The following is a 14,815-nucleotide window of genomic DNA, read 5'->3' as shown; positions in this document are numbered from 1 at the left end:
AGGCTACATGTATGATTGGATCACTTGTTTATTCTCTTCAGTTTCCCCTGCTTCAGCACAGATTATTAAATTACTTGCTGTAGCCACTGTTTTAAAAAAAAATCAAGCTTTTAAGTCATATACTGATAGCCAATGTATGGCTTATGGTTTACAGTTGATTAAAAAGTTTCCCTTTTTAGATACTACTAGCCCTCCAATTATACAATTACTTAATGCTATATTAGAGGCAGGTTTTCTACTTGAAATCAGTGAGTGATGATTTCAGTGTGAATGTCTGACAACTCACTGTCCTTTCAGTGCTCTGGCTCACACAACTAAACAAAACCATAGACCCAGCTCTTTGAAAATGATAATGGAGTTGATAACACTCCCTCACAAAAAGAGGAAGACTCCATTTGCTTACTTTCAACTCCCATCCTCACCTTACCAGCTCAGGGATTTCTAGTACGACTGAATCTGGATGCTTATGTTTAGGTAAATAAACCTGGTGAGGGGCTGGAGTGATGGCTTAATGGTTAAGAGCACTAAGTACTGTTCCTTTATAGGCCATTTAAGAACTCAAACTGGATTGCCTGGACCCCTTAGCAAGGAAGGACAATGATACCAGGCAGATTATAGGCCTTACATAGAAACAATTAGTCAAAAATATCTCATTCTTTATATCACCAAAACAATAATGCTGGAAACAATAATTAGGTATACAAGTCAATTTATAAATACAAGTGCTCAGTGTCCTCAATTTAATCCTCAAGGACTTATCTTAATAAATAATATCTTAACAATATCTTAATAAAAAAAAGGAGGGGAGTTATATCCCTGTATGTTATACAATTATTTAATAATGCTCCTTTTATTTCAATTTTAAAATTTGGATGCCAAGGAACTCTGAGCTAAGCCAGAGCTCCCATTTCAGCAGCCCTAAGATAGAAGTTGTCCTCAGCCCAAGGGCCCCCAATTATCCTGGCTTCAATATAGCCTGTGAATACCCACTCCCACATACACACACTTCTGTGTGGTTATCCAGTGGCAACTACAGGCTTAGAAGTAAGGGAACCTCAGCTTTGCACCCTATCCCCATCTTATACTTCTTTCTTTCATGCTCTGTGCCATATGTGGCACTTCCCTGAATTCAGCACCAGACTGCAGATAAAAGCAGACAAGGTCACCACTAAATGCCTCTGCAGCTGACTTGCCGAATACCCCTATGGCAGGGTGGAACACAGGACACACACACACACACACACACACACACACACACACACACACACAAGCGCGCGCGCACACACACAGCACCACACACACAGAGTGAGAGAGAAGACAAACAGACACTCATACATATGAATACATAAAACTTGCTGAATTCCATTAGTGCTGCTTGTGTGTTATGTGATTATGTGTTTAAACCTAAACAATTTGAATTAGCTTATGTATCTTGAGACTTATACCAAGAGAAAACAGATTCTCCCTCTCTTGCTGTCAATTAATTGAATAGAGCTATTTATTTTTGTGGTTTGCCTTGGAGTTATTTGTATTTTAATGCTAATTTCACTGCCTCAAGGACAACTACCTAGTCACATAATCAGGACTCAGGTGACTTCACCAGAAACTTCTCCCCATTGAATTTGTAAAATACAGGTGAGGAGCAGGTACAGGATACAAGGAGGCCTGGCATTGGATGAGACGGAAGGATGGGCAGGAGAGAAGTATGAAGGAAGAAGAGGAGACTGGAACGGAAAGGAGGAAGAGACAGGATGGACAGGGAGAGGAACCAAAGAACAACAATGGAGGCTGATATTAAGATTCCTCTCTGTGTATATACAGGTTTTTATTAATGTCCTTAAGGGATGAATGTGTATTGGGCTTTGTATGTTTAGGTGGGCAATTATATCTTATCAATCGAGACAAAGGTTATTGTGTTGTGTTTTCTTTTATGTGACAGTTTGAGTGTAGGAAAGTGGCTGGAGACACTGAGCCACCACCGAAGAATTGGCATGCGTTTCCGCCGAAATATCTAGCAGATATCTTGGGGCACTGCAGTGCTGAAGCTAGCGAGGTAAAAGACAACCATACTTTTATATATAGATACACAACAACAGTTTACCAAGAGTTAGTGAGATTTATCCCATCATGTTTTTATACCAGCAGATATTGTCATAATACAGGTATTGTTTAAATCATCTTATTGTTAATGTTTCATTACCTCCCTGTCATACATGAAAGAGATTTTCTCATCATGGTGATCCTTGTCCTTGGATCTTACAATTTTTCCATGCCGTCTTCTTTGATGTTCCCTGAGCCTGAAGTATAGAGTTTCTATTGCAGGTATGTCAATGGTGGTTGAGTACTCCATTGTCAGCTGTTCTTTTAATTTACATATATTTTAGACTTTTTAATTTTCTCTATTTGTCACAAATAGATCTACAATTTTCTGTGGCTATAAGGGTTTGCATACAGAATAGAGTTGGACATTGTACTGCTTTAGAAATGTGGCTATAGTAGGTTCTCATCTAATGCCCATGCCACCCACAACCACACATCATTGCCTAAACATATAGTATCAGGCATTATTGCATGGACTGGGACAAAAAACCATGAAGATAATTTTTCCTAGAATATAAATGCCATTGTTTGGCCTTTGAAGATATCTGGCTCATCTGGCCATTGGTTCAATTCATGGACTTTATTGCTGAGTAAGACTATTTCTGGCTTTTCTCCATTTGTGGCTTACATTGCATCAGATATTGTGAGAGGTAATGTTCAGGGAGTATTTTCTAGGTCAATTCTCACTCAATTCCTTAAGTCTTGTGTTCCAAATACATAGTGTCTTCTACAATAAGTTCTTATCTTTATTTACTGGGAAGCAAGAAAATGTAATGACAATATCCTATACTATAAAGAGTCTCTCAAACTTCCTGACCAATAACTGAAGAATGTCCCGTGCCTCGTACTGGCATTTTAAATTTAGGCTATAGCATTTGGTGAAGCATTATCACAATGAGACATAGTTTCATTTAAATTATTTGCAATAATTATTCCTTTAAATTATTCTCTCTCTCTCTCTCTCTCTCTCTCTCTCTCTCTCTCTCTCTCTGTGTGTGTGTGTGTGTGTGTGTGTGTGTGTGTGTGTGTGTGTGTGTGTGTGTGTTCAGTGTTAGTCTGGTGTTACTTTGGTTACTATGTATACCCAGTGCTAAATTCTGTATCTCTGGTTTCCCCAAGACAAGTGCATTCTTATGTACACCAATTTTGTTATGTAAAAACTGCTCTCCAATTTAAAGGTTAATGAAAGGTTAGATCCTATGACTGGGCAGTAGAGAGAAAAAGGGGGATTTGATAATTGAGTAAGGGGTCTCACGAGAGACCATGGGAGGAGAAGAAAGAAGGAGAGGCACACCATGAGAGGGAATGGACATGAGCATGTAACCAAGAGAAGCATGTAACAAGGAAAATATGTTGGTTTGCAATTTAGAATAGTGAGAAAACCTGACAAATCTAGTATTACAGTATGTAAATAAAATACTGGGATTATGTATCTTTTGGACAGGCTAACTACAGTAAATAATTATTTTAAAATATTTATGTCGGGTGGGGTGGCCTGTCAAAGTAAATATAAATATTTTCTATGTTTTTTCAATCATCTTTAATATTCTTCATTCATCCTTCCCTCTCCTAAATTAAAGTCCCCTCTGTACATGGGGAGGGTAGAACACAGGTATCTAGGGGAAATGGGAGATTGCTCTCATTTTGTCTATAGATTGTTAGAGAGTTATATTATGAATGGCATTTTAAATATTTTATCAACCCTCCAATTCTTCCATATACTGCGCAATAGCAGTCCAAGAAAGTTTCTAGAAGTAGTCAGGCTCATTGTAAATGATTTGACTCATAGTGTAAAGAGCTGTGTTCAACAATTATTTATGTTGAGACAGGAGTAGGCAGGATTGGACACATGGTTCAGTGGGCAGAATCAAAACATGATGCCTTGGCTTTTGGTACTGAGCATCTATGAAGACCTAGATTATACAAGTCTGTAACCTTAGCAGTATGCATGGGAGCAAAGGGAGCAGAGACAAGTATACCCCTAAAATTTGCTGGACTTATGGTGTAGCTGAGTGTGGAAACTCTAAAACCATTCTCAAAAGATAGATAGATAGATGATAGGTAGATAGATAGATAGATAGATAGATAGATACATACATACATACATACATACATACATACATACATAGATAATGAAAATAAGATGCGCTGTGCTTGATTCTCATCTCCAAACTTGTCATACATATATACATGAACTTTGTACACGAAGGCATACACATGTATAAAATACAAACACACACACACACACACACACACACACACGCACACACATACACAAGAAAGTAACAGTCACACACATATATATATGTATTAATCAGGATTGTCACTGAAGGGTATTTCAGAAGTTATCAAAGGTTTGATAAGAGTGGGATTTTCTCAAGAGTTATTTAGGCATGGTAGAGCTGATCTAAATGTTGAATTAAAAATAAAATGAAATGTGTCTCTTTTTTAATTCAGGAGCCATTTAAAAGAGCAGATTAATTGAATTTTAAAAATAGCCCATCCCATCAATCAAAATTAATTTTCAGTTCCTGGAACATTTGTCATAATAATGTAATGCTTGGCTTAGGAGATTAAAGAACAATGAAGAGAGGAAAAGGCAGTGTCACAAACCTGGGAAGTTAAATACATATGTGAAGAGTAAAGTACCCTAGGGATGAATCAGTACAACAAAAAGTACAAAAGAAACATTGAAGTCCAACAAATCGTGGGTAAATTATTGCATTTTTAACCTCTCACATTATCTAGTTCAAAGGGCTATATCTATAGCATAATGTAAAATATGAAGTGTTTCAATTTGTATTTTAATTGAGCAATAATTTTTAAGACGTCCATCATCTTCTAGAATGTTATGCTAGATACAGAAAGTACTATGACTCAATGCCTGTTCTGGTACTTCAAAATGTCCATAACAGTTAGGAAATAGTTAAGAAAACAGGCTACACAAATGCAAAAATCCTTTGAAGGATGCATGTGAAATCTGACAGAAAGATTATAGTGGCTGTCAGTTTAAAGTGACCAAATCATTATGATAACCTTGAAGGTTCATTTCCTGATAAATTTCCAAACTTATTTATGGGTCAGCATTCTTCAAAAGAATGCATATTGAGATAAGAGAACACAATGAACTGTGGAATTTTTTTTCCAGTGAAATGTAACCTCTTGTTCTTGGAAAGAATCCCAGGGACTTAAAAATAAATTGTGAGTTTAGATCTTATTTCAGGTCATCATGCTTGCATAGCAAGGGTTATGACCCACTTAGACATCTCTACAACCTGGAAAATTAATTTTTAATGTTGGATAATAAATCTCATCATATTTGAAATATCCAACTTTCATTAAGTCACAGCAAATATCTTTCCTGTCTTCTCTCTGGACTTCACTAATAGTTCTGCTTGCTCTCATATTGCTCTATTAATTTCAAAATTGCTGCGGAGCATCACGACTTCACATAAAATTTTATAAATACTCAATAGGACATTAAAAGGCATTTCTTCCAAAGCCTTGTTTAAAGAATGCAGAAACACTTTCCTGGAAGTCTCTCAGTGGTCTTTGTTTGCTTGTCATTTGCTTTGAGTGTCCTACATGCCTGTGCCTAAATCAAAGGAACTGAAAACAACTTATTCTGAAGCATAGACATTGGCTATTATGTGAATAATCTCTAGTTCTCGTTGGTGAGAAATATGGTACAAACTGGATATTAGAGAAGAATAATAGTATGCAGTGTTTGACAAATGAATTTCTAAACGGTTCATTCTTTCCATCTTCTTTTCATGCATTTGAGGTGTGTTATTGCAGTCCATAGACAGGCTGAATTCTCTTGAATATTTTCTTCACTAGGCAGAAACAGTTGTGTGATTGTGACCCTCCAATGATTCAGGAGGCTTTGTCTTACATACACTTGATACAGCAATTGAGAAAGGATACAGCCCAGTATTTGAGAACAACTACAGGCCCAGCTTGCAGTTTCAACCTCATCTCTAGTGTGGGTGTGGGAGCTTCATGAAGCATGTCCATCCCCTCAATTTATAGAAGCCATATCACAATAGAAGACACTGTTAACAATTTTTTGCTCTTTGAAAAGAAATCAGAATAAGGAAGATGTGGGAGATTGAGAAATTAAGTACTAGACTAAAGATCATAAAACAGGTTGAAAGCATCTTTAAATCATAACAGGAAACCCTCAGAAGAATACAATCTGTAATTTACTATAGTAAAATCAAAAAATGTAGTTCCAGTTAGAATGGTTCCACGGGAGCTTGAGAAATTAAGATGGCAGCTCGTAGGCATATAATATATTGAAATTGGAATCCAGATTCTGCTTATTAATCCTAAATTAAAGCAATGCCATACGATAGGTTGTTTTTTAATTTTATTTGGAAAATTTGATACATTGTAACATTGGTAAATGTTACAATGGCTTTCTGCCTTGAGTTCTGAGGAGGATAATGCTGAGATTACACATTTATTAGAAATGATGGCTATCTTAGTTATACTTTTACAGATTAAAACTGATGATGTTTAGCAATATAGGTTCATTAAAATACAATTTCATGGGCATTATGGCATGAAGGCTATTCCAGATAATTCTTACAATCCTACAGGTTAAGCCTTTATAAAAAGGCCTAACGATGTTTCTTTGTTCAAATAGGCTATAAGTAGAAGTCCTTCAAAAGTACCAAACACTCAGAGAATATGGCATTTAAACATAATTTTATTAATTTAAGTACTTTATTTATATTGAAACTGAAAGATACCTGTTTGATATTAGTGTAGCCATTCTTTTCTTTTTTTTTTCTCTCCATGTTTATTAACTTGGGTATTTCTTATTTACATTTCAATTGTCATTCCCTTTCCTGGTTTCTGGGCCAACATCCCCCTAACTCCTCCTGCTTCCCTTCTATATGGGTGTTCCCCTCTCCATCTCCCAGCCATTACCGATCCCCTAACAATCACTTTAACTGGGGGTTCAGTCTTGGAAGGAACAAGGGCTTCCCCTTCCACTGGTGCTCTAACAAGGCTATTCATTGCTACCTATGCGGTTGGAGGCCAGGGTCAGTCCATGTATACTCTTTGGGTAGTGGCTTAGTACCTGGAAGCTCTGGTTGGTTGGCATTGTTGTTCATATGGGGTCTTGAGCCCCTTCAAGCTCTTTCAGTCCTTTCTCTGATTCCTTCAATGGGGGTCCCGTTCTCAGTTCAGTGGCTTGCTGCTGACATTCGCCTATGTATTTGCCATACTATGTCTGTGTCAACCAGGAGAGATATACAGCAGGTTCCTGTCAGCCTGCACTTCTTTGTTTCATCCATCTTATCTAGTTTGGTGGCTGTATATGTATGGGCCACATGTGGGGCAGGCTCTGAATAGGTGTTCCCTCAGTCTCTATTCTAAACTTTGCCTGCCAAGGGTATGCTTGTTCCCCTTTTAAGGAGTGAAGTATTCGTATTTTGGCCATCCTTCTTGAGTTTCATGTCTTCTGTGCATCTAGGGTAATTCGAGCATTTAGATTAATATCCACTTATCAATGAGTGCATACCATGTGTGTTTTTCTTTGAGTGGGTTTCCTCACTCAGGATGATATTTTCCAATTCCATCCATTTGCCTATGAATTTCATAAAGTCATTGTTTTTGATAGCTGAGTAGTATTCCATTGTGTAGATATCCCACATTTTCTGTATCCATTCCTCTGTTGAAGGGCATCTGGGTTCTTTCTAGCTTCTGGCTCTCATAAATAAGGCTGCTATGTACATAGTGGATCACGTGTCTTTGTTATATGTTGGGGCAACTTTTGGGTATATGCCCAAGCTTTGTACAGGGTGATAAGAATTGATCGAGTGCAACCATTTCTTAAGAAAGAGAATCTTTGAAGCTGTACCATGCTTAGCACCTAGACGTTAGACAATAGACCAGAGAGTACAGAAAGCACATTTCCACCCACTCTCTAGGAAGGTACCCAACCATAAAACAGATGGTATAGATCGTATTTGCTGCAGGGCAATTACAAGGCTAGAAATATCTCTGGGCACCTGACTGACCACTATAGATTGTGCTGCAGGATGAAAAACATATATCAAGTTAGATGTCCTTGGTACTGACATAGCTTTGCTGACATAGCTATAGCTTGTCCTGGGAACACCAGAAGAGAAACATTTGCCAAGTCAGATATCCTTGGTCCTTGCCTGGGAACCCCAGGATGGAAAAACATATATCAAGTCAGACATCCTTGGTACTGAAATGGCTGTGTTGATATGGGTACATCCTTGTCCCAGAAACTCCAGAACAAGAAGCATCTGCCTAGTCATATATCCTTGGCACCAAAATAGCTGAGCTAAAGAAACTGTGTTACCTTAAATGTTTATATAAGCTGTACATTTCTGCTGGTCTGGGCTCTTCATATCCCTCCTGCATGAGGACCATGTCAAGCCCCAGTGCATTGGTATCCCAAAGTAAACCTCTTGTTTTTCCATCAAGACTGAGTCCCGCGTGTTTGTGGGGTGGTTGGTGTCCTCAGGATTGGAGCGAGAGTCTCCTCAGTCTGAGGGTCTTTCAAAACATATCAGATCCCAGCTGTACATCATTAAACTTAGAAGAAGAAGATGATGAGCTCCAAAGAAACTCCATTTAGAGCTGTCTTCATTTGTGGCAAGCCAGCCTCTGGGCAAAGAAAGTGCCCTAACTTAATCGGGAGACAGAATGCCATCCAGAAAAGAAAACAAACAAAACAAAAACAAATGCATGGAACTTGATTGCCAAGCTTTGCCAATACAGGGTAACCAAATCCTTGGTAATTCCTGCTTCACATAAGGTTTGTCAGATACTTTGAAGAAGAGGGCTGAAGACAGTGCTCCAATGTCTTAGAATACTTTGAAGTGGTCTCGACATCCAACTGTCTGCCATTTTCAAAACTTTGAAAGCGTTTGTCTGCACTTCCTACTTAATCAGGAAATATTTCTTCTTAGATGTCTTTTGGGTTTGAATACAAGATAATCATAGTCTCAATAAAAGCTTAAGTTGTTATATTTAAGAAGATTTATTAGACCTATATAGATGGTTTTACGTTGTTAATGCAAGTTAGGATAACATTTGATTTAGATCCAGAACTCTGAACTCACCAGGATAGGATAGATAATAGGATATTTTTCTTAATTACCACATACTATGGACTTGACATTGTAAATATATATCATACCTTATAACTATTATAATTTTTATATTTTTATTCAATTTATATTTGAAAAAGAGACATTTATTGTACTTCAAAGGGGGATTATTGAGAGAATATCTAATGTCTATAAGACTATGGCAGTTGTTAATAATAAATCTGATGGCTTATTATTTATGTGGTAAATAAGAAGTGGGAAATCTAGTTGAAATCATAATTCTGAGATAGAACGCGGCATGAGATTCACCTTGGAAGATGTGAGGAGAGAGATTCATAGTACCTGAACATGGTTAAGTAGGCATGTTACAGAATGTAGGTTAAAATAAGTCAGTTCTTCTAAATTGTGATCTAGTTAGAGAAGAGCCTCACTATATAGTCAAGGTATTTGTAAATATATCTTGAGTCTGAGTCTTAGACTCAGACTTAGAGCATGGCACTGTGTGGAAGAACTGGATCAAACTGCTACATTTTATTGTTCATGAGTTTTAAGCCAAGCTAAGTTTACAGGGCATATTGTCTAAGCACATACTCAAATAATAAATTATAGATGTCATAAGTTGTTAAAAGTTATGATTTCTGTGGTAGAAATCATCCCTCATATTTGAGTTGAGGTCTTGCAGTTGATTTGGTAGACTAACCTGAATTTGATTAAATGAATGTATTTGAATTTAATTGATAAATTATTGATATTTATGTCCATGGAAATGGTAGAAGGGATAACTTTGTATGGTAAACTGTAGAAAAACAGTGAATACATGTCATTACAGCGGATTTAAACTTTTTTCCCCAGATTTCAAGTTGTATTACAAAGCTTACAGTAATAAAAAAAAGCATATTATTGACATAATAGACACATTGATCAATGTAGAGAATTGAAGACTCAGATCCAGATGTAATTCCATACATGTAAAAACACCTTGTTTTTGACAAAGAAAACAAAATTACACACTGGGGAAAAAGTGACCATCTTGTTTTGTTTTGTTTTTTGTTTTCGGAGCTGGGGACTGAACCCAGGGCCTTGTGCTTGCTAGGCAAGTGCTCTACCACTGAGCTAAATCCCCAACCCCAAAAGTCAGCATCTTGACAGACAGATGGTGTGAATAGCAGCATACAGAGAAATGAAAGTAGATCCATATCTCTCACCCTGAACACAAGTCAACTCCAAAGGGATCAAGGACTTCACTCAAATCACTGAAAGACCAAAAGCCCTAAACCTGACCTTTTTTTTCTTTTTTCCTTTTCTCTCTTTCCTTCTTTCTTTCCTTCTTTTTCCTTCTTTCTTTTTTTTTTTTTGACTCCGTATTTGGGAATCCAAAATTCAGTTTTACAGACTGGATGTTTTCCTATCCTGAGTCTCACTGGTCACAGAGCTTCCCACAATGCCTTCTCCCACCACCTCCCACCAGCAGCTGCACAGATGTTGGCTGACCTGCTTCGTGGACACCGGGATACATCCTCAATTTTTCTCTCTACTCATCAAAATGTGAAAGTTCATGGTCTGTAGCTTTCCTGCTATAGATTTCAAAGTGGAAAGACATTTCTCCGATCCTGTCAGGATGCTGGAGTTGTTATGAGTGCCTATGCGGCTCATTTCTCCTGTCCTGTTAGGATGCTGGAGGTGTTGTGAGTGCCTATGAGGTTCATTTGTTTGTTTTCTGGGATTTTCATTTGCATATTTGCTTTCTGAGATAAGGTGTTACAAAGCTCGGCCTGGCCTCAAACACACTGATGTAGCCAAAGATGACCTTGAGCACTTTGCTCCTCCTGCTTCCACCCTCCAAGAGCTAGCAATGTAAGAATCCCATGAATCCTTGCTCTTTGCTTTGGGGACTAAGGAGATGGCCTGGATTGGGATCCTTCTCTCTCAAGTGTTCTTAGCTCAGCTTCCCTGGGCTGGAGTTTGCCAGACAAACCTGCCACCTCAGGGTCAGTCTGCTCACCAGGAGGCTGCATTAGATAACTTGATCACTTTTCTTTCCTCAGGGTTGTTATTAGTTCTTTAAAAATCTACTCGAGTCTCAGCCTGATTGTTCTCCTGTGATCTGAGTTTTTTAAAAAATCAAAAAACAAAAACAAAACAATACAAACAAACAAAAAGCTTAGAGTTTTACATTTCTCTGGGCCTTCAATGAGTATCCCCAAATACAGGCACTTTCTGAGCTCTTAATCTCATGGAGTCCTCATTAGCTCTCAGCTTACTCTGCAGCTGAAGGCAGACTGTAAGAACCAGGGAGTAGTCTGAATGAATGTCATGGAGTCACTGTATGCAATGCTCTCTACTCTGCAGAAGGTTAGCTGCCACTTCTTGGGAAATCATGGGAATGCACTGGGTGGCACATACATAATTAAGTGGCAACTTTTAATTAAGGTTTTGTAGTGAAAATGGTTTTGTGCAACATTAAGAGCTTTTTAATAACTAACTTTGATGCTCTCTTTTCAACCTGAACTTGTCATCCCTGGAAACTGTACAAATATTGACTTTTAACAGCTTTGGTCTTTTGATGATACCAGAGACTCACTTCTTTCTTGTGAATGAATGCTTTGTGAAAAGTCAGGAATCTGTTGAGGTGGCCAGCACTTCTTGCCTCAGGGAGATGATGGTATTCGTTATTCTTCTCATTGCTGTGACAACATATTTGACTAAAGCAATTTATCCATGGTTTGTTTGAGGAGGCCAGTTAGGACACCAGCCTCATGGAGGAGGGGAAGGCAGGGCAGTCAGAGCAGCTCTGGCTATGGTGACAGGAGCCTGAGGCAGCTTACTTCTGGTTCTCTCTGTCTGCTCTGGATTTCTGTTACAAGATGTGATCTTGCAGCTTTTCGTCCTACTTTGGTACTTCCTAGCCATGATGAAGTCTTCTCCCTCTGGAACTAGATAAGGCAAATTGTCCTGCAATTATCCATCCCTTATAAGATATTCATAGCTACCTGTGGGCTATTTAAAGCCACACAGAATCTGGATCATCTTTGTCTTCCTCCATCTTCCTTCCTTCCTCTGTGAATTTAAACTTTTACAATCAATGGTTGCACTCAATGGTCTCAACACAACATTGGTTGAATGTATAAGGGAGAGAAACAGGGTGTGTGTGTGTGTGTGTGTGTGTGTGTGTGTGTGTGTGTGTGTTTCGGCTATTTTGGTGACTGTTGAAACATGAATAGCTTTTCTTACACATTTTGTCAAAAACAAATTTAAGCAAAGATTCTTCTGGTAAGAAGAATGCTCATGCTATTTCCAGTGAAAGATTTAATAATGCCTCAGGTGATAATTGAAAGTATACTATATAAGAAGTGGAGAGATCACTTGGTAGTTGAGAGTGCTTGCAGCTTTTCACTGGACTCTAGTTCAGTTTGTAGCAAACACACTTAGTCGATAGCAAGAGTTTGTGAATTCAACTGTGAAAAATCCAGTGCCCACTTTTGAATTTTTTGAGCGACTGCTCTCATCTGTCCACATCCATATATATGTACCCACAAATGTAGAAAAAAATAAAACTTTTTAAAACTTGTTTCATACAAATATTAAATAAATTAATCTCATTTTTGTCTCCAGTACATATCCTGAGTACTCTGAAAACTCAAATATTATAGTATTTGGGTTAGTTGCTGAAATTGTCTTAATGATCATTAGCTCACTAACAACACTGATATCAGATAGGATCTCCAAAAGAAACCTAGACATTTTTCAGTAGCCAATTCTCACAGATACACAACTAGCATGTATATAAACTATTTGATAAGTAAGTTCAGACTATAACTTTATGAGTTTCAGGAAAACCAATTTATTTGACTGTGTTCATAAAATATAATATTCAGCTCTATATAATCCAATGGTGTCTTCTTAGAGAAAAATCAGAACTTTGTCTCTCTATTATCAATTCGTGTGTGTGTGTGTGTGTGTGTGTGTGTGTGTGTGTGTGTGTGTGTGTGTACAAATGCCATAAAACCCTTGTCTTGTGTTGGTTCCTCAGAAAATTGCTAATGATGAGATTTTCTAAGTAGGGTAATAGTTCTATAAAGTTAGTAATAGTTTTCTTCTAAATTTATTAAACATGTATTCCTGAAAGAAACCTACCAATTTATAAAACAGATCAGTGTGCATTTGTGGACATAGAGGAAGTATATGACATCCCTAGCCCTGTCAATTTGACATGTCCAAGATTCATCCAAAAAAGACGTCTCAATGAAATAACCTGTCTTCAACATCCTGTCTGTAAGAGACTGTTTTGCTCATTGATTTAGAAAGACTCAGTCTATTATTGGTGGCACCAATCTCTCTATAGGTTCACTCAGGATGTATTATAAAGTTAGTTAAGTATGAGCCTGAGCAAACCAGAGTGAGCCCTCAAGCAGCCTGCCTCCATTGTTACTGTTTTAAGAGCCTACTTCAACCTTTCCCTAAATGATGGGGTTTGACTTAAATGTCTAAGCTAGATATACTCTTTCTTTCCCAAGTTGCTTTTAGTTCTAATGTTTTTCATAGCACATAAAGAAAACTAGAAGACTAATTGAGACCAAAAGTTGTGGTACGAACATTTTTTAATATGAATTTCTATCAAGACATACCAAAACTTATAAAAGGCATAGAAAAAAATGAATGCTTATCAAAACAAATAAATAATGTATATTTTCCTTACTGGGATTATAGCTAGATTTGTTTTTTTACACACTCTTTATAGTATAGCCAATGGAACAAGGTACACATTTTAAGCCAAATTTTGAAAAACCTTACTATGTCCATTGGACTATTCACACACTTTGGAGGATATGAATAATTGTAGCCATGTAGGCTTAAAAATGGACCCATGCTAAAGTCAGCTATGTACTGGCATTGGCGGTCTCTCTTCCTATCCTGGTAGAAAGTCTGAGACTCATGACTGTGTGTTTTTCCTAGCCAACGCCTCACTCACAAATGCCAGCTCTACCTCTACAGATCGCCAAAATCACTCTCTTGCCAGTTCATCACCCCATAGCCAGTTCCGGGCACATTCTTGCCAGCCTGCTCTCTCCACTGGTTTCCTCTCCTCTGGAGCTTGGACTTTTGTACAGTCTTCCCATTCAAAACCCTAGCTGAATGCCGCCTGACTATGTTCTTTCCCTCATGCTCATCTATGTCACTGAGAATGGAAAGCTCCAGTACTCTTTATTTAAAATAAACAGATGACACAACCACTTGGTGTGGAATCTATCTTCCTAAACTTACCAATTATTCTATGTTAGAAATCTTCTTGTGGTGGAGGCTGCTACCAGGGCTAACAGTTCCCAGTCTATATCCTGCTTCCTCTCATTCTTGCCTCCCTCTATAAAGCCTGTTTCTTCTTCCTTAGTCCCCTTTTCCTCTCTAGGACACAGAAGATTCACCTCCTCTTTTCATTCAATAATTGACTTCTTTTCATCTTTATTAGCCAATCAATTAATTAAGGGAAATTCCCGTACAAGTAATGGTTCAAATTGAGTAGCTATGGAAAAATATTTATTAATATGTCTGCAAAATTTAGGACAGAGCATCCCTGTATCATGGGAAAAAGAAAGAGTGGTAGAGAAAGATGCATTATG

This window comes from Rattus norvegicus, chromosome 1 (genome assembly GCF_021556685.1).
Source record: "Rattus norvegicus strain SHRSP/BbbUtx chromosome 1, alternate assembly SHRSP_T2T, whole genome shotgun sequence".
In the NCBI taxonomy this organism is placed as follows: domain Eukaryota; kingdom Metazoa; phylum Chordata; class Mammalia; order Rodentia; family Muridae; genus Rattus; species Rattus norvegicus.
Note: the sequence above shows the minus strand (reverse complement) of the source record.